Raw genomic sequence first — 18,785 nt, 5'->3', positions numbered from 1 at the left:
AGTAATGCTTCTGAATTCGAAATGTAGGCTTTTGGAAGAATTAATGGGCATTGGCTCTTCTCTTGATTAACTCCAGTGTTTTTTTTTTTGTGTTAAAATGAATTTATGTTGCATTACCTGTGGCCATGATAACAATTGAATGTTCAGGTAGCTGTAGTATCAGGCTCAAGATATCTGGGTTACAAGCTGTAATAACCTAATTTGAGGAAGCCTATATTTCCATTTTCGTCAATCCTCGCCTTGAGCAAGAAAAGTGATTAACGCTTATACCTCCTCTGTATAAGAAGTCTTGTGTCTTAGGAAATAACCTTCTGCAGGGCTAGACTGATGAAGAAAATAAGAATAGTGTATAAATAGTGTTTCCGTCAGCCCTAAAGCTAAGAATATTCGAGTGGCGTACCGTCTACGTCTGTAAGTTTAATACAGCCCCTACTTGTGGCACTTGGTCACATAACATAGGTGCCTTCTTCTACCTAATTCTATAGTATCGGTCAGGGAACATATTTTTATAGTGCAGGGATATGTTTTATTGGCATCGCTTTACCTGTATGGGATACTAGCCGATTTCCCGCGGTTTTACTGATATGCCGTTTAAACTACTGGCCGCACCGAGATAAAATATAACCTACTAGCGACACGCTCCGGTTTCGCACGGGATAACAATATTTCCCCACTATTTAATGTACCTATTTCATTATACATATAAACCTTCCTCTTTACTCACTCTATCTATTAAAAAAACCGCATGAAAATCGGTTGCGTAGTTTTGAAGATTTAAGCGGACAACGGGACAGAAAAAGCGACTTTGTTTTTATACTATGTAGTGATTTTATTTGGAAATAGGGCAGCTGTCCAATAGTGAAAGAAATTTTCAAATCGTTCAAACAGTCAAAAAAATTCTCCCGTTTATTATTTTATTATGGTAACATGGGCTATATTTTATTATAGTAACATGGGCTGTATTTTATCCCGATACAGGCAGTGGTTCCGAGAGGACGCGGGCGAAACCGTGGGAAAAAGTTTAGTCTATCTACATATAAAGCGTGTAAGGCTACAGTTGCATGACAAATATCGAAGATAAATAGAAATAAGTAGACACCTTATAGATGCATTTACAATTTCTTATGAACACATTATGTAATTCAAACTCGTTTTTAAAAGAGATGTATTATGCCTAGTTGATTATGCCTAATATCCGCTCACACTTCACCGCTTTTCACGGCTGACTGACCTCATAAAACTGAAAGGGAGTATAAAAAGAGTTCCTATAAAATAAAATGTTCCGAGAAGGTCAAAGTTGAGAAGAGTGTTAGTATGGACCAGTGTTTTTCGAACTTTTTCGATACAACCCTTTTTGGTATGAAATAATGTAAAAATGTATTTCGTGACCCCCTACTTTTTAGATACCATGTATGTATTTTATGTCGACAAATATACATTCCATACCTACACTAATTCAAAATTCGTATGTATAACTAAGCATGCAGTTATGCAATTCCAAAAAGTTAAGGGGTAATAGTAATAATGTTTAAGATGGAAAAGATATCAGCATTTTCTGACAGTAATTATGTATTTTTTTTACTGAACTTTTTCCCACAACTACGTGTAATAAGAGCTTAGAGGCACATTTTACTATGCTTCATGATAATAATGTAACTCTAGGGGTCACGATACCAGATTGAGAAACACAGACATATACCATCTCCTATGAACCTGTTCAAATAAGCCAATGACCGTAAAATACTCTGATATTATAGACAAATTATGGAAGGCTTTTCTGTCATTTTATCTGAAAATTAACATAATGTTATCAAATTCACAGGTGCTCTAAACTTTTATATTTATCAATAGATGCAAAAAGAACAGGTTCAGTATTAGTATTAGTTAATATTAAAGGACAGCCGTAATCTTGGCAAAAAATTGCAAACATGACAATCTTATCAATTTTAAAGGTAGTAGGTACCTATTATACTCCCGCTAAGTGGTAAGTAACTAGATTCATCTATACTCGAAATACAAAGCAAATCCCTACTAATATTATAAATGCGAAAATAACTCTGTGTCTGTCTGTCTGTTACGCTTTCACGTCTAAACCACTGAACTGATTTTTTTTTACTTTTGGTACAGGGATAGAGTTGACCTTGAGAAAGAACAAAGGATAGTTTTTATCCCAGACTTTTGAAGAGTTCCCTTGGAAACGCGATATAACCAAAATCGACGCGGGCGAAGCCGCGGGCAGAAGCTAGTCAAACATAAATCCCATAGACATAAATCTGATTGAAGTTCATCCATCATCCATTGAAATGTGCATATTAAGTAAAGTATGTGATAAATTGAAAAAAAAATAGGAAAATATCGCATGGAAAATCAAAATGGCTCCGACGATGACGTCACTTCATCTTCCGAACCTTTTTACCAACTATGCTGGGGTCTGCTTCCACTCTAACCGGATTCAGCTGAGTACCAGTGCTTTACAAGAAGCGACTGGCTATCTGACCTCCTCAACCCAGTTATCCGGGCAGCCCAATGGTTAGACTGGTGTCAGACTAACTGGCTTCTGACTATCCAATGACGTCACTTCTACATAATAAATAAGACAAAACAAACAACCATAACCTGAAACAATTTAACTCTGACGTGACAAGCAAGCTAGTGGTCACAGGTTCGACGCTCGGCCGGTCACGAGAACTCGTTACAGCCAATTGCCAACGATCACGAATTTGTGAAAAAAATATTGACTTGGGTAAAGTTTATTGTACTTTACATAGGTACTTACAGTGTAAGCATATTTACTGCAGTTTGTATGTGCCTACTCGTATGTACCTATGTAGATAGGTGGTGATTCCTTTGTAGAGAATATTGGGAAATATTCACTTCTAAGTTGTTATTTAAATCTGGAAATACAAAAAAATATATCCAAATCCAAACTAATATTATAAATGCGAAAGTAACTCTGTCTGTCTGTCTGTCTGTCTTTCTGTCTGTCTGTCTGTCTGTCTGTCTTTTCTTCACGCCTAAACTACTGAACCGATTTGTGTGAAATTTGGTAAGTACAGACATAGTTTGAAACTTGAGAAAGGACATAGGATAGTTTTTATTACAAAAAAAAATAAAATTATTCCGGACATATAGCGCCATCTATTGGTCAAATCAAAAATCTGCTGGTAGTCACTATTCCACGCGAACGAAGTTGCGGGCAAAAGCTAGTATGCTATAAATTCATACGTGTCTTGTAATACGAAAATAAATACAACTTGGAGATACTGATGGTTAATTTCAGAACTCTTAGCAAGCATCGGTGGTTCAGTGGTAGAATGCTCGCCTGCCACGCGGGCGGCCCGGGTTCGATTCCCGGCCGATGCAGGATTCTTTTTGCATTTTATTTTCTTTTAAATATATTTGTATACTTTATCTAAAATTGAGAAAATGCAATAAATATAATATTAATATTGCTTATATATTAGAAACATCAAAATACTTCCATAAATTTTAAAACGCCTTAACTGGCATTCCCCGGAGTAAGCTAAAAATGTGTGTACAAAGAAAGTACATTTTACAAAATGTAAAACAAAAACCGGCCAAGTGCGAGTCGGACTCGTGCACGAAGGGTTCCGTAAATTACAGTTAAATCAACCTATCTCAAAAACTATAAGAGATACTTTGATCAAACCAAAAATCGTTGAAAGAGTTAATTAGCATGCATCACCTCTATTTTTTTTAGAATTTTATACCCCGTAGTTATAAAAATAGAGGGGGGGGACATACTTTTTACGACTTTGAGAGCTGATATCTCAAAAACCGTTCACTTTAAGAAAAATGTTTTTTAGAAAACTTTATATCATTTTAAAAGACCTTTCCATTGATACCCCACACGGGTATGTACATCGAAAAAAAAAATTTCATCCCTCAGTTACATGTATGGGGGGCCCCACCCCCAATTCTTTTTTTTACTATTTAGTGTCATATTTTTGTAGCGGTTCATACAACACATATTCCCATCAAATTTCATCACTGTAGTACTTATAGTTTCCGAGTAAATCGGCTGTGACAGACGGACAGACGGACAGACGGACAGACGGACATGACGAAACTATAAGGGTTCCGTTTTTGCCATTTTGGCTACGGAACCCTAAAAAGGGGACGAATAGACAGTTTTCATCACGTCGCGGAAATTCAAACTGCCTATTAATATTAGCAATTATTTGTTTACACTAATTAAGTAGGTAGTTTATTTAGTCAGCAGTACATAAAATGCTAAATAAGAACATAGCTACAATAATAATAATTGAAGCGTTAAGCGATCATATCATATGCCTCGTAGACTTGAGTAGGCATATTATATTTTGTTAGGGTGCTCACTCATGTTAGAAATAATTATAAACAATTTTACAACAAAAAAAAAACAATGTTTAAAAAATCACAGGAAACTTGCACCCTCGCTAATTACATTTTAATTTATAATAATCATTAAAAGCATATTTATGTCAAGTAAGTAGTCACAAAAAACTCTGCAGACTTTCATTTATTTTATATTCTTTTTATATCGGAATTGGCATCACTGGTGAATTTTAGCAAAATTATCTGCGAGTAACAGGCTATATTTTATCCCGGTACGGGCAGTAGTTACCACGGGACGCGGGCGAAACCGCGGCAAAACGGCTAGTACTCGGTATAACAGCAAAGCTTCGTGTTTGTTCGTTGCGTTGCGTATTTATTCCCGCGTGAAACAAATATTTGCACAACTCACAATGTTGTTCCGGATCCCTGTTTGTGCGTGCTATGTATATTTGCACCGGTGCAACAGACGTGCGTGTTGAAAAACAACTGTTTTCATATATAAATACATAGTGAAATAATCACACTTTTAATAGCACTAGCTGTTTTACGCGGTTTCACCCGCGTCCCATTTGAACTACGGCAAAGACTATAAAACTACTTTATGAACTACGGCCTGTACCCGGACAAAATTTTAGTTTGTCATCAGTTGCCTCTTAATTATTTTATAATAGGTACCGGTTTCCTTAATATCCGGATATGAATTCGACGAAATGTATGAGGCTCAACTGATAGACATAGCTGAGAGATAGAATATTTTGCCACAAGAAGTAACAGATCTGAGGATACACCATTGAAGTTATTTGAGAGGTATTGAACATTCATTTGAAAGACAGTCCTTTTACTGTTACTTCCGCTATCCTTGGTTAAGTTCTTAAAAGGGCATATATAATCAAACATAGCACCGCTGATCTGAACAGATTTATATCATGGAGTAAGGAAAGATGAGCGGAGATGCCATAATGCAGGTAGGTCAGGCGCCTTCTTCTAGATCAAATACGTATGGTGAGCATAACTAAAACGATCAGTTACGAATGAACTAACGAGACCTATAAGCTCTTTGAGAGAGACGTCTGTCAACTATTTTAGGTATTACAAAAATTAGTATGGTCCAAAAAAGCGTTTATGGGCGAAGACAGTAACGTTCCTCGTCCCCCGCACACCCGCATTTTGGCGCGCTACTTTCTTAAGAGATTTTCCGTTATGGGACATCCGCTAGTTTGTTCTCCATGGTTTATGCATTTACCAATCGGTACCCAAATTGAGCTGTCATGTCTCAGGCATTAAATTGACAGCTCGCGTCAATGTTTGACGTTTGAGTTCGTGCAAATTGCGTATTATATAGGCATTGAAATTGTATGACCTGTGAAGTGGCAATCTTGTTATTACAAACATTTATGGCCTTACTACAAAAACTTAAACATCTGTTTTACACTTGTCTAAAAATATTGTGGCTGCAAAATGAACCATATGTCAACGTCATAATCTGACATATTTTTAGACAAGTATTAAACTGACGTTTAAAAGTTTTTGTGGTAAGACGGTTAAAGTTATAAGTGGTTTGTTTTATACTGTTTTGTAGGCGATTATTAGAATAGGTATGATAAGGTAAAAGTCTGTATTGGTAAAAATTGTGTCAGCAATTATACGATTGAGGAAGTATCTATCAAAGACATGACCTTTCTTGACAGTCGAGTAAAAGGTCAGCTTACAATGAGACTTGGCCCAAGTTCAACGACAACATAAACGTTAGTTTTTCTTAAAACAACTGTTCAGTTTAATTTAACGTGAAAATTCATAGCTAACAAATACTTTCTAGCAAAGTACCTATAGTTTGACAAACGTCATCACTACATAGTATAAAAATAAAGTCGCTTTTTCTGTCACTATGATCCTTTGTACGCTTAAATCTTCGAACTACGCAACCGATTTTTACGCGTTTTTTTTAATAGATAGAGTGATTGAAGAGGAAGGTTTAATGTATAATGAAATAGGTATATTAAATAGTGGGGAAATATTGTTATCCCGTGCGAAACCGGAGCGGGTTGCTAGTAATTATTATAAACCAATATAAATTTTAACAAATACATTAGTGGCAACCCTAAAGTTTTATACTGACGGTCGGTGACGGTGTGTGCTTAAGTTGCAACAACGGACTCTGTATCAAATAGACCAAACGTGATGAAATATGTAAATAAATATACCTATCTATGTATTCATTACATTATTTGCTTTGCTATTCAAAATTGCAAAAAATATTAATTCACGAAAGTAAGTGTTTGGCCGTGGTTCCGCTTGTTTTGTAAAGATCTTGATTTACACACCAGAATAAAAAGTATTTTCATTTCTTCATTACGGACCTAAGCATACTATGAGTTTTACCATGAAAGAATAATTTTAATTAGATATGTGGAATTGATAAAAATAGGGATACCTATTGGCTATCTTTAAAAACTAAAATCAATTCTGAAACACTGATCTGTGTCAATAACAAATTGCACTGCCAATACTTTACACTTATACTTTTTAACTATATTTGGTGTGTCGTACCTAATCACATTAAATCCTATTACATATAGGTACTTTATGATGTTCTATGGCGAATTGCAACAAAAATAACCTAATCCATTCAGTGGTTTAGCCACGGGAGTCATTTTTCGTACCAATATTACAAGATTAAAATCAAAATCAATCAACAGAAACATGAAAGTATCAGTAAAGGTCGAATCCTAAACAAAATACGTTATTTACGTAAAAGGAGAGAGACTTTGGTCAATATTCTGTGTTGCGTTTGCGCACGTGGGCGCACCAATTCACTAAATTGAAGACAATAAGGTCAGCACGTGATGAGCCGATGATTTGCATGTAATGGAACGTGTACTGATATAGGTTTTATGGAAATTTTGATATTATTCGAAGTTGTATGGCTGCCCATCCATAAAGTGACCGTGGTAAGCAGCGACCTAATGCAGAGTATAGTTTGATCTACCTCAAGCGTTTCCTCAAACTCAATTGTTAGGTGCCGTAAAGCCCAAAAAAAATTGTGAAAAGTAGGTGTAGTATGTATTGTTGTTGTGCAATGTTTTACTTATACTTCAACTTGTTTTTTTAATGCAGTGAAATCTGTAGAAAACAACTGTTTTATCACTACTTTGCCTGCATAAAGCTGCACTCATAAATCTAAGAATACACGTGTGTCATCCAAAAATATCCTTGAAATTCCAGGAACAAGCAAATAAATTATTATATGTTCGAAATTAAATGTAAGTAAACCAAAATAGTGCACTTATAATAGGGTAATAGGTCGCTGCAACATCCCACGCACTCGTTCAGGTGAATAATATACACTTAGATCATGATTGTGATGACCATGAGATACTGGTAATCGTGGACAGTCCTGATCAGAGACTTCACGAAAAAAACACAGGTACAACGCCATGAATAGTACGACTGACAATAAAAGTGTTAAAAAAGCCTGATACCTTGAAATGATGATGAAGCTACTAAATGATTATTATTTTGTCACGGGACTACAGAGTCCCGGATTTTTGGCAGGCGAACGTGACCTTTTGTAGACAACTTTAATGATATGGTGCCACATATATTATAGGTTATGAATCTTTCTTTAGTTTGCCATTTGACGCCTTCTTCGAGTAAGGTAGTGTTTTGTAGCCAGCTTTGGACAAGAAAAACCACAAATCAAAGAACAAATGCGTAAGAAATGGTTAACTTCAGAATTGCAAAGTTAACTATAGGTATGGACTGATGAATCTCAATGAAAGCTATAGTATCCTATTTTAAAACCAAACCATTGTCACCCCGCCGCACACGGTCAAACAGTCTAATTCTGTTATATAGTAGTGACAACTCATTTAGGTCACTAGGAAACGTTACAGGGCAGTTAAAATTAACTGGAACACATTTAACCAATGATAAATCATCGCAATATGAACATGTCACACTAACTGGTGATTGAGTTGAAGAAAATGTAACTTAACTAATTCTGTTGATACTAAAATTACCTACGAACATCATCCTCCGAGCCTTTTTCCCAGCTATGTTGGGGTCGGCTTCCAGTCTAACCGGATTCAGCTGAGTACCAGTGCTTTACAAGTAGCGACTGCCCTATCTGACCCCTTCAACCCAGTTACCCGGGCAACCCAATACCCCTTTAGTTGGTTAGACTGGTATCAGACTTACTGGCTTTTGACTACCCGCAACGACTGCCAAGGATGTTCAATGACATCCGGGACCTACAGTTTATCGTGCCATCCGACGACATTGGTGTCTACATACAAACTTAGAAAAGTTGCATTCCATAGTCAAGAGGTTGGTTCGCCCACTAGGCCACCACGACTTTGACGTTTCTCTTACAATATCATCAACCACTGCATAATATAGAGAAGGAATGACCGCTAATCACCACATGCTGGAGAGACTATTTGACTTACAACTGGAGAGACTATTTGACTTACTCATCCATCATCCGATATGGTCTAGTGGCTAGGATACCTGGCTCTCACCCAGGAGGCTCGGGTTCGATTCCCGGTATCGGAATATCCTTTTATCATTTCGTTCTACTACCTGTTCATATAATTCCTCATTCTCTCAGTTTCCTCATTTTTTTTATTGTAATTAAAAAAAAAATTAAAAGAAGATAAAACATTAATGTAAGTATTATTTCTTGCGGCATTATTGTTATTAATTTATTCTTCGTCTAATCTTAGACTGGCGAATAACCTCTAAAACGTAAATTAGCATTTGAATCACATTGATGAATAAAATTATCATTCTTTGATAAATTGTTAATTACCTACATTAAAATGCGTATCTGCGTACCTTCTTCTGCTAAAACAAATGAACTGCATTAAAAAAAAATGTAACAAATACTTAAACCCGGTACATTTTTTTCCGTGGAGTAGTCAAACACGCGATTACTAGCCCAGCAGTGAATTCTTTAGCTACTACAAAGATCAAGACAATTAGAATCGAGTTTTTCACTAACCCCTTTTCGATGCAAAACCGATTCATACAAAAACAATACCGAATCGATCCATTCTATAAAACAAAGCCTTGAGAGTCTGTTAGTAAAAGTACATAACAACAGTTACTGCAAAAAACATCGTTTAGAAACTTAAAACAATCAACAGTTCCAAGTAGATCGGTTCTACCTGACTTGGCGAAACGGTCCGTTACCCACCGCTGACCAGGAAGTTAAACCACGGTTAACAGGGTAACATAAGGGTGTATAACTACAGTTAAAGTACAAATTAAATGTTCTATTAACTGGTAAAAAACTGATTTATTACTTTTTTCGTTTCCGTTAAACTATAGTTATTTGGGAGTGCTTTTATTTTCCCGTGCAACCCAAACTGGGGAAAAATTACGCGGTCATGGGTCAGTGAATTCGTTTCTGTGGACATAACTTGTATAGAGTAATTTAACAAGACTACACACAATTGCTGTTATCTTACTAATATTATACTGATGAGTGAGGGTTTTTGTTGGCTTGAACACTATGATCTCAGGAAGCACTGATCTGATTTGAAAAACTCCTTGTTGCATCAGAAATCGTCCATTTATCGAGGAACTGCCTTTTACCCAGATGTCCGTGTAGGATGTAGGATAAAGCCCATGTATTTCCTCTGGCGGCAGCAGATTTTAAACATATTTTACGCAAAGACAAGTCCTCAAAATGTTTTCTGTCTTGTTTTTGGCACTCAAACAACACAAACTTATTAATTACTTGACAACTAAAAACGTAATCCTAATACAGTTTTGATTCATAATAACTGCTTTCTAAGAAAGTTAATAAATAACTACGGAAAATAAAATTGCTCGGATGAAATCCAAGCATCTCTGTTAACTCTAATTACCACAGACACACATGTACTTTTTTAAAAGAGAAAATTTTTCGCTCCGTTTCACTGTGACAAAAACTATGCGAGCGTTAATTCCATTGTTTGAAAAGAGAACGTCAGCGGCGCGTGCGTTGTGCAAACTAGTCTACGCTTAGCATCATTTTGACACGTTATGCATAGTTTTTTTTTAAGATCTAGTGCTTCAAGATAAAAGAGAATGAAAGTTCTTTTGAAACTATAAATCTAATGAGACATAGTGTTGTGTACGGTAAAATTGATTTGGAATCTGTTTGTTCCGGCTAATCTTTGAAATGACTGGACCGATTTTGACGGGACTTGGTAATGTGTAATAACACACCTTGCCCACTATTTATCTGTTTGCGGTTGTTGTTCCCTTTACGACGCGACTTAAACTTAGTAGCTAGTAGATAAGTAATATAAAAGGTGTACAATAAATATCTAATATCAAAATAAAGACCTCTTTATCTCAATGATTGATTGTTTGCGACTCACAAACGTGTGCGATCAATAATGTAAACCAAACAATAGATATTGCAGTGTAACACAACATACAAGCTCTTTCACATTTATTATTGTCATTGCACATAATAGATTAAAATGGCAGCTGGATGAAGACAACCAGTCTTCGATAAATCTTGTAACTAAGTTGCATCATAGATATTTTATACAAGAGAATTTAATTTTACTTGGCTAGAAAACTAGGAATAACAGCTGCAATCGTCTATGCATAGATATTTTATCTCACGAAAGCGAGTGAGCCATACTTGAGTGTAAATATAAACGTTTTTTTTTCTTTTCCATAAATATTATTTGTTTGACTCCACTCGCCACTACTGAGCGCTCCTGAGCTTATGAGCTACTTCCTATCCAACTGTTGGGAGTGTTTCCTTGAGATGCTGAAGGAACGAACGGGACGATGCATATCGCTTAACGCCTCTGCACGTACGGTGGATTTTTGCTACAGTTCTATAACTTTGTCGCGAAAAACAAAAAAACCACTAGATGGATGGTCGGATCGAGCAAAGTCACGAACTTTGAGACCTTTCCCCAGGCCTTCTTTCAGTTGAAACAATGACGTCAAAAAACTTCTATGGATACAACTTGTTCCAGAATTTTCCTGAATGTAGTAAAGAAAAATCCCCATCAAATATGATACCCTCTAACAAGCATAATATACCGTTTAACTAGCTCGAGTTGTGATGATCTCAATGATAAGTGGTTGAGGAGAGAAATGACAGCTCTCTAAGCAATTCGTTACACACTGGTAAGTATACTCGCATGCTAAGATAACCGTGATATGATCTTATTTCCCTATATTATACAATATAAATGTTACATGTAATAAATGGTAAGATTATGGTGTTGGTATGGCTCTTCCTGTCTCTGTTACATAATCATCAAATTCATTTCATTTATCTCCAATTCAATTGGATTCAGTTTTAAAGAAATGCTGGTTTTCATTCCCAGATATTTCAGGTTTTATTTAATTTCAGGTGATTTGGAATATTGGCTGTTTAGCGATAATACCGTCAATCGTACTATTCTTTGTGTGTTGTGATTTCCTGTGTTGTTAATTTTCTTGGTGTACAATAAAGAACAATCTAATCTAATTCAGTATGTATAACACAGTGTATGTGTAACGTAGTGTGATGAAATCGATATTTTTTGTATAGATTTTTCATTTTATTCCTTAACCCTTTAGTATCTAAAGAGTTCGATGAACATAAGCAAAGTGTGTGAATGTGGACATTTCAGCTTAAACGACAGATATTATTTTTGGTAACATTTGTGAATTTCTGTTTGTTGTTGTTGATTTCTACCTAGTGGTAGAAATCAACATAAGCCTCTAACATCCCTCGCTTAGCAACCAGTCGTAAATAGTGTAAGTACTTGTATACTAAAGGCGCGGCTCCACCGCGGTGCACGGAGAGGCTACGCACGTGTATTAAGCTTCGCTTTGTAAGAAAATGTATGTGGTTGCGTCCACTGCAACCCACGGAGAGGCTACGCATGAATTGACGTCATTGATACACGCGTGGCTTGTTCGAATAGGCGGTTACATAGCTCAACGCTGTCAACGTGGGTCTACGTTTCCACCGGAGTACACGAATAAGACCCACGACTATGTACAGCTCGGTTATCGCAGAGCAGTTGTTGTAAGCGGTTACGTAGCTCAACGCTGTCAGCGTGGGTCTACCCGTGCGCCGTGCCACGCTATACATAGTCGTGGGTCATATTCGTGTACTTCAGTGGAAACGTAGACCCACGTTGTCAAACAAATGAATACACGCAGCTAAAATGCGCCGCGTGTCCGTGCACAGCGTGCACTGCGGTGGAGCCGCGCCTTAACTATGTGTATTGCATCTGACCGCCAAACAGAATAGGGGCCATTTTAACACGACATTAACGTAAATGATATTCCAACTACCGCACTAACCTCAAACGACTGTGACGAAAACTCATTACAATAAAAATACATTAATTACAATATGAAAAACCTCTTTTTACAGTACATTGCTCTTTATTTGACTGTTCCTCTTTCCAGTCTTCTTTGAAAGATGTGTTCACAAAGCTATTTTGAACTTTAAATTTTAAACGATAAGGCTCAAGTTCGCTTGCTACATTTTCCCACTTCAGAGACTGCAAACATTTGCTTTAACTACTTACAATTCCAAGGTTTTGTCTTGTTAGAGCTGTATGTATCTAAGACTTGTTATAAATATGTACAAAACACATAGGCATTAGCGAAACACCGACTAAGTGCGACGAACTTGAAGACTTGAGTTATCAGGTAAATGCTAAGTTATGATAAATGACATGTAAGTATTAAAATAATAGACGTTTTTATGCATACGGTTTTTATTTACTCTAATGTTTTTTCTGTCGGCCCCTGACATGAGGAAAGTCTTAAGAACGTTTTAGGTACAAATATAAACAAGACGGAGCCAATTTGATAATGGACTTGCTAAATGCTGTAGATCTTAGCACTTTCAGTGGTTTCACCTTCGTCCCAAGAGTTACAAGAATTACTTCACAGATCCTGATAAAATTTCGATAAATGCATTATCTAACACTGGCAGAATTTTTCAAATCGGATCAGTAGGTAGTTTCTGAAATAAGCGACTTAAAACAAACAAACTCTCCACCGCTTTTGTACTATTAGTATAGACAGATACTGTACCTTCTGTTAAAGTAGTAACTTACCTGTAGTATTTCAAAAATATCGACGTGAACAGAATAAATAAGCCTAGAATTTAAGAATGTACTTTCTAAATTAGAGCACTGTAAAGAAAATTGTGGAGGTACGATAATACACAGGTCCCAAAGAAACCAAAAGGCTGTAACTTCATACGAGATAGAACGAAATATAATTTGAGGAGTCCCTCTGGGCATGCTAGCGTACTCGGTTATATCAACTAGCAATTTCACAAAAAAAGTAAATTGTACTATTAGGATATGAGTATAAAGCAAAATTGCTGAAAGGTTAAATTATCAATTTTAGGGCTCAGGGGTTTTTCCTACAAATCATCTATTAAACATGGTCTGGAACTTTTGTTTTTGCAGCGGTTTTATTTTTCCTGTCGTACCTATATTTCTGGAACGCCTCATTCGATTTTCAAAATAATTTGACAAATAGAAAAGGCAGCTGTAGTTCCTATTATTTCTAACCAGCCAGTGATTTTAAACACATGTCAAAAGGTCATCGACCTACACAGGTATCAGCTCGCCATCCAGGGACAATAACAGCTGAAGTGCGGCGTAGGCGCAGTCAAAGTAACCCGGTCTTTGTTAACAAGCTGCAGGTAATACAAGTAGCCATTAGTATACGGCAGGTGGCTCACTATTATACAGGAAACACTAATTAGCCACCGCAATTATACCATAGTTTAACCACAGATTAAGCAAGATTTAAACTACAGTTATATCAGATGGGGGCTTTAAATAATAAGATTGTGTTATCTTTTAATGCTGTTTTCCTTTTAGAGGTAAATTAACTGAGCTGTTTTTAGGGTTCCGTACCCAAAGGGTAAAACGGGACCCTATTGTTTTCGCTCCTCTGTCCGTCCATCCGTCCGTCCGTCCGTCCGTCCGTCTGTCACCAGGCTGAATCTCATGAGCCGTGATAGTTAGAGAGTTAAAATACACACAAATAGGATATCCCAATCCTGTATGATGGCTACGTTGCAGAGGTATCACGGAATTTGTTTTTTTTAGATTTTGTCAGCTGCCCAAAAGCGCTATATTAGATTGCTGGCAGCCCGTGATTCAACAATCAATGCCACTAAAATAAAAGCAGAAGTCAGGGCCGCCTCTGGGCTTGAAGCACGCAGACCGTTCGCAATTGCTTGCACCAGGCTGGATTACGAGCTCGGAGGTCTTGGCGAGCTCCGCTCAATTCCCGGCAACGTCAACAACGAAGATTGCAGTGAGCTTCGGCAACTTCGGCAAAATGAAGAAGGTGAGGACGAAAATAATTGAGAAAAATGTCTGTTCGTTGACGAATCCTCAATCAGCTCTCATCCAGATAACCGACGTGTCCGTGTCTGAAAAAGACCAGGCGACCGTGAAAGACAAAGAACTGACACCGATTTTTCGCTGAACCGATTTTTCGTTCCACAGTTCAGCAAGACGAAAAATCGGTGTCCTTTTGGGGTGGGATTATGATTGGAGCTAGAACGCCTTTGATCCCGTATCTGGGTTTCATGATAGGGCTAGCTTTTGCCCGCGACTTCGTTCGCGTGGAATAGTGACTTCCGGCAGATTTTTGGTTTGATCAATAGATGGCGCTATATGTCCGGAATATTTTTTTTTTGTAATAAAATCTATCCCATGTCCTTTCTCAAGTTCCAAACTATGTCTGTAGCAAATTTCACACAAATCGGTTGAGTAGTTTAGGCGTGCAGAAAAGACACAAACAGAAAGACAGACAGACAGAGTTACTTTCACATTTATAATATTAGTTAGGATTTAGCTCAAGTATGAGGGCGCGGGTTCGATCCCAGTTCAGGCAAGTACCAATGCAACTTTTCTAAGTTTGTATACACTTTCTAAGTATATCTTAGACACCATTGGCTGTGTTTCGGATGGCACGTTACACTGTAGGTCCCGGCTGTCATTGTACATCCCTGGCAGTCGTTACGGGTAGTCAGAAGCCAGTAAGTCTGACACCAGTCTAACCAAGGGGTATCGGGTTGCCCGGGCAACTGGGTTGAGGAGGTCAGATAGGCAGACGCTTCTTGAAAAGCAGTGGCACTCAGCTGAATCCGGTTAGACTGGAGGCCGGCCTCTAGCATGATTGGGAAAAGGCTCGGAGGATGAAATGCGGAAATAACTCTGTCGGTCTGTCTGTTAGGGTGCGTCCACATCTGGCGAATGCGCCGCGAATGCGCAGCACGCGAGCCGATCGCGAGCTGTCCGCGAGCTGCGCGCGTGCATTTTTGTTCGTGCGCCGCTTCTGCACCGCCCGCGCGCAGCTCGCGCGCGACCTAAGCGCCGCACGCGAGCGGCGCGCAGGCGGCGCGCGACGTCTGCCATCTTCGATAGTACTGAGCCAATATACGGAACTGTAAGGGCAAGAACTGATTGCGCGCAGATCGCGCGCCGCTCGCGCGCTCTATACGAGCCTTGCGTGAGTTGCGCTAAAGAGGCGCACCGAACTATTGCAGTGACTGCACGCGCGCAGCTCGCGGACAGCTCGCGATCGGCTCGCGTGCTGCGCATTCGCGGCGCATTCGCCAGATGTGGACGCACACTTACGCTTTCACGGCTAAACCACGGAACTGATTTTAATAAAATTTGGTACAGAGATAGAGTTAAACTTGAGATAGAACATCCAACACAAGAGCAGTTTTTATCCCGGACTTTTGAAGAATTCTCTTGGAAACGCGATATAACCGAACACTGCGGAAGCTAGTACAACATAAACAAAATTTAGCAAATTACGAAGCGAATTTTTTGTAACAGGATTCCGTTTTACACCTTCGGATACGTAACCCTAAATTACAAAGTGTAAAAAGGTAAAGGCACAATGAGTAAATTCTCATGTGATACAAGGAAGAACATGTGGCTGGCCTTACATACGACTATCTCGTATAGTAGATACCAGATAGTTAACTAAGTATTGCCTTATCAGTCTAGTCCTGATTACCTAGAATATCATCTATATTCATTCAACATATTAAAGTCAAACGTGGTGAGACTACCTAATTAATAGGCATGTTCTTTTGACTTTAACCCGTTAATTAAGTGTTAGTCATTTTCATTAATTATTTATTTTATAGTGTGTTGTTGGGTCATAGGTTTCATTTAATTTGAATTTTAACGATCGATTGTAGTTTGCGTAGTTCTCGTCAAATAATTTTGCCGCTGTTTGCTCCCATACGCAGGCACAATTATAATAAGTAAAAATATATGTAAAAAAAACATACCACATTAGGAAACCAAAAAAACTTGTTGCCATGACAACAGAGACATTAAATTGGAAGGTACTAGTTTGCGTCCGAATTGTAACTTTTTGTACAAATTCAGTCATCCGTCTCGATTCACCGAATGCGGAAGAATGGCTAATCGTTACCCAAGTTAACACACAGACAGATTAAAATTAAATATTACGTCACCGTGATTGTGTTGGAAAGGTACATTTGGGTTCAATAGTAAGCTTACGTCGTTCATTTTGGTCATTTGGTGACTTTGCTGGATTTGTCTAGGAAACCTGGAGTTACAACATTGAGAACTTGGAGAACTACCAAATGCACGTCGAGTACGCGAGGTTATTAACACTCATTCCTTCTTTGAGAGAAAATAGTGTGCCCTACAGCAGCACAATAAAGAAGCCTGTAAATGATAAAGATGTTTTAAATAGGAAACTGAAAAAAGATACTAAAAGCAATATTGTTTGCAAACAAAAACCATTATTTTTTTATTGTATTAATAGGTATGCGGTTAACAGTACCTTATTACGTACTAACCATAGGTTCTATAAATAAATTATCTAAGAAATAACCTTGACTGTACAAGATATGATCATACCTTCGCTTTTCTTGCGACAAGCAGGATATTTGTTGGCTTGTTATTTTAAGAACTAGGTTACCTATGTCCCGCGGTTTCACCTGTCGAAGTCAAAGTGATCTTTTAGGTACTTAATTTCTAACTAGTTTTTCTCCCGCTTTCACCCGTATTCTAAAGTCAATACCTAAGTTACCCAGAAAAATTAAGTCTATGTTAATCGAGTTGGTTAAGGTTAAGGATAAGATAATGTAGTAGTGAAATGGATCTGGATAAAAAAAAGCTGGGTCAATGACCTGCCACAAACAGCGACCGATAGAGAAACATGGAAGGCTTTGGGGGAGGTCTTTGCTCAGCAGTGGGACAGCATAGGCTAAATAAAAAATGAGCTAAATAAAATAATGAGTGATGATTGATCATCACATACAAGGTATCACAGTATGTGATATGATTTGAGGCAACAGGGTTAAGCACGGTCAATGTCACCATAGATTAACAGTTATTTAATAAATAAAACATCAAAATGTTCACATAACATCTAAATAAATATCACATTAATGATATCATCATTGAATAAAATCGTAAACAAATATCAATACCAAGTTATGCCAAAAATGATCATGACATAACGTTGAAAGGTCAAAATGAGATTCTCGGAGGCCCTATTGTATCACTGTATGTAGACATTGCTCAGAATGAACCTTAGGCACATTAAATTTGGTGATTTGGGTAACCAGATTCTGTTAGAGAGTTTGACAACCAGTCTTACCAAGGGAGTTGCCGGGCTAAAAGGCTCAGCTTAGCTGCATCCATATAGACTGGAAGACAGGTAGATACAGAGGTATTATTTTTTAAAGATTTATTTTAAAGTCTGACTTTATTATCAACAGCACACAATTTTAAATAATAAGACTATTTTTATTAATCTCGTCTCGTTACAAATGCACGTACTAAACTCGAAACGCTCAGGGTATTTTTTTAACACTAACCGATGCACATTTACGCAATCTCGAGAAACGAATGGTTGTAAATGAACCATTTTATTAAATTGCAGGAGTAATAGCAACTTGAGTAAAGGGAATATCCATGCCTATAAGCCTAAGGGCACGACCAGTAATCACGTTAGTAGACACACAACAAACAGGCTAGCATCCCTTTTGCCCAAGGCTAGATACAATAATAAAGATAATACAATTTTTAAACTGAGATTTTTCATTAAATAATTCAACTATAAAACACGTTAAAACCTGTTTTAATAAACTTAATATACCTACAGGCATTGTCGACTTCCGCAGCGTGCTGAATCAAAAAGGAAATTTTATAAAAATAGATTTTTTAAGAATCTTTATTAAAAGGAAAGTCCCTTTTTTTCAGTTATAAAACATTTGTTTGTCCAACATTTTACTCAGCATAATTTACATTAATCCCTTCATGTATTTTCCGTACTAAAGGAATACCATAATTATTCCGGAGTATAACATAAACAAATGAGGAACAATTTACATAACGCATAAAGGTACGCGAACACAATATCGGTCTTAAAAACTCTCTTAAAGGACCAGA

General features: G+C 37.4%; 2 non-coding genes across 2 annotated transcripts; both read left to right on the top strand.

Moving 5' to 3' along the window:
- The first annotated feature begins 3,292 nt into the window (after positions 1-3,292).
- Positions 3,293-3,363, top strand: Trnag-gcc. The gene has a single exon. It is a non-coding gene; the product is annotated as a tRNA-Gly (tRNA).
- Positions 3,364-8,820: 5,457 nt separating this feature from the next.
- Trnae-cuc lies at positions 8,821-8,892 on the top strand. The gene has a single exon. It is a non-coding gene; the product is annotated as a tRNA-Glu (tRNA).
- The last annotated feature ends 9,893 nt before the right edge of the window (positions 8,893-18,785 follow it).

This window comes from Helicoverpa zea, chromosome 6 (genome assembly GCF_022581195.2).
Source record: "Helicoverpa zea isolate HzStark_Cry1AcR chromosome 6, ilHelZeax1.1, whole genome shotgun sequence".
Taxonomy (NCBI): Eukaryota; Metazoa; Arthropoda; class Insecta; order Lepidoptera; family Noctuidae; genus Helicoverpa; species Helicoverpa zea.
Note: the sequence above shows the minus strand (reverse complement) of the source record. Positions and strands in the feature narration are given on the sequence as shown.